Below are 3307 nucleotides of genomic sequence, written 5' to 3' on the forward strand. Positions count from 1 at the left end.
TGTGTTGTAATTCTCAACGATGAATGTTTCAATAATATATTATAGCAACTGAATATTCATATTTGTATTATCTCAAAGTACTAACATTCATTGCCATCTCATAAAGGCATCATCATCAATCCAACATATACATACTTCATTTATAACATGACTCTTAGTAGTTTACATTACATATACGTGTACACAGACAAAAGACTCTCAACCGTCAACGGAGTGACTTTAAGTGAAGGTACCGCTACTGAGATGCCATAGTACCTACCAAGAAGATGAGCATGTGTGGACACTTAATTTAGGTCTCAACTGCCTCCAAATTTGAAAACATGAAGTTTAAAAGTGAAAGAACTGCATCAGAATTTTAGAACCACCCGAGAATTTCTTACTGCAGCGAAAATCCATTTTCGCTGCAACGAAATTCCTCACTGCAACGAGAATTCTTTTTCGCTGTAGTGAGAAACAGGGTTGGTTTGTGCCCCCACCACCTGAGAGTTTCTCACTGCAGTGAGATTCAAGGCAAATGACAATTAAGAGATTTTCACATGACACAAAATCCATTCCGACCATATTGCACATCAAAGTGAACACATTGACAAATAATCAAGTTTCTCATTATTCATTTCAATTACATATTATAATCATAAACTTTCTATCACATATACATATATAAACATATATAAACACGTACATCACCCCACTTCATTCATCATCATGTGCACTCCCTACTCGCACATAGCCGAGTCATCATCGACTTATGCGCACTCCCTACTCGCACATAGCCAAGTCATCATTAGCTCATGTGCACTCCCACATCACACATAGCTGGGTCATCATTATCACACAAAGGAGCATCCAAAGCATAATACACATTTTAATATAATGTGATAACGCATGAACTATTCATATTGCACATTTCACAAGATAGAAACATTTCATCAAGGGCTTGTTCCCCAAGTATATTTTTGAAGCAAAAACAAATGAAACTTTCAAATGATTTATTTAAACATGTGGACACTCCCCAAAAACTCACCGGTATTTGTTGAATCTTTACTCGACTCCAACCTTGACTATAGCTCCAAATGAAGATGTGAGGTCTTGTTAGAACCTACCACACACCAACATCACAACCAACCCAATTTGCATAAATGCAATTCTAAAAACTATTTCTTAAATCAAGTCCTACTAGTCATCCCTAACTAGCTTCCAACTACTATTAAATGGCTATCTATTCTCTCTACTCTAGTAACTCTAGAAATAAATAAACAAACCTCAATAACAAAACAACTCACAACTCTAATTACTAGCCATTATCAACAACCTAAAATCAATCCTCATTCATTACTCACCTTGGTGGATTGGTAGTTGAATTCCTTCTCAAGAATACTCAAGCTATCATGGAAAGTCTCCTATTTCTCTCTCTAAAATGTTTAACTAGTGAGAGAAAGTGTTAAGAAAAGATTTTTGAGGGTTTTAAGGTGAGAGAGTGAAAGAGCACAAAAAGTTCTATGAAAAAGTGCTCAAAAGCATGAAAATTGAAGCTAGAGAGAAAGAGTTATGGAAGCTTTAAAGGAAGCTTCCATGGAAGATGAAGAAACGTGAGATGGGAGGAAGAAGAACAAGAAGCTGCTGGAAAAATAAGGAAGCTGCTAGAGAAATGAGATATTTATAGCCTAAGCTTATCCAAACTTCACTTAAATTATGAAAATGCCCTTAACAAGTTGGCTTTGTCTTCTTCCAATCCTTTATGCAATCTTTTTACTCTTTTAACACTGGGACAAAGTCCATAATAGTCTAGAAATACTCAGGTTCACGAAAACTTAAAAGATGAAAAATGACCATTTTGCCCTTACCTTGAAAATCATCATTATTTCTATTTCCTTCATCATTTTATCTTTATTTTCATCATTCATTTATGTCTTAGGCCTGCTTAGGCCTTAATAATATTAAAAAACTCACTTTTAGGAGCTCGTCAAGAAAATGACCAAACTACTTAACTCCACATCATAGGGTCTACCTCCATTATATGTCTGTGAAGGTCGATGTCTCACAATATTATCCCAAAAATCAAGCATAGAACAAAGTAGGATATTTGGCTTTTCTTCATCATCAATCTTAATATCAAAGGCCTAAAGCTTACTAACAAGTGAATTGAACTGGTTAAGATTCTTGCACAGAATCTCCATCTCTCATCTTCAAGTTATACAGCTGATGCCTTAAAAAGATTTTGTTCACCAAAGACTTGCCTTCACAAATACTTTTGAGCTTGTCCCACAGGCCTTTTGCGAATGTTTCTATCTCTATATTGAAAATATTTATATAATAATAATAATATATATTATTCTAATGAATTTTGGACAGAATGTCAAATTTAATTCCATTGGAAATTCATTGGAAATCCATGAAAATTTTCCAATGAAAATTATTTCATCAAAATAAGCAAAATTTTTTATAGTGTTAATTAGATCGAGTTAAATAAGTTCAAATTCGAATAAATCAAAAGAGTTTTTTTAATTGGGTAAAATATTTTTAAAAAATCCATCTAATTCCTTGAAAATGACACTTTAACCTCTCTTGTTTTAAATTGATGTTTTTGACAATCTGTCTGCTACCACATAAATATTTTAAAATACAAATACCCATCATTTTTTTCAATTTTGGCATATTCTATTTAAAAAAAAAAAACTTGTTCATCCTCCAAAAACCTTGATTAGAAAGAAAAATCTAAACAAATTTTGAACCCCAAAAAAATAATAAATTTTAAAAAAAATTTTGACCCGAAACAGATAATTAATCATTAAAAATAAGATTTGGAACCCAAAATGGATAAAAAATTATAAAAAGAACATAAAAGAAAAAAATAAAAAACCTTGACGCATGCAGCTTCCATGAGATCAATGTTAGTGAATCTTCTTTTCAAATAGCAGTGGCCAAGAAACGTCAACAAATTTTTTATGTTCTTTTTCTTTTCCAATCAAAATTCTTTTAAATGTGAAAAAAATAAAAAAAAAATCAAAATTCAAAGAGAAAAAGAATCTTCCTGCGACAGAAAACAAAAATATATTCGAAGAACATACGTTCTTCAGGATGACCGAAACGCCATAAATAAAAAGTTGAGAAAAAAATTCGAGATGTCTTTATTTAATTTTTATAAAAGTTTTTGGAAGAGAAAAGGAGATGAGCATATCTGTTTTAAGCAAATGAGGATATTTGTGTCTAAAATGTTTATGCAATATTGGATTACAATTTTTTTGGACCAGTCAAAAGACTAGACTCTAAAATATCATTTTAAAATGAAAGAGACCCCAGTGTCCTC

The sequence above is a fragment of the Theobroma cacao genome, chromosome 6 (genome assembly GCF_053813885.1).
Source record: "Theobroma cacao isolate CCN51 chromosome 6, ASM5381388v1, whole genome shotgun sequence".
NCBI lineage: Eukaryota > Viridiplantae > Streptophyta > Magnoliopsida > Malvales > Malvaceae > Theobroma > Theobroma cacao.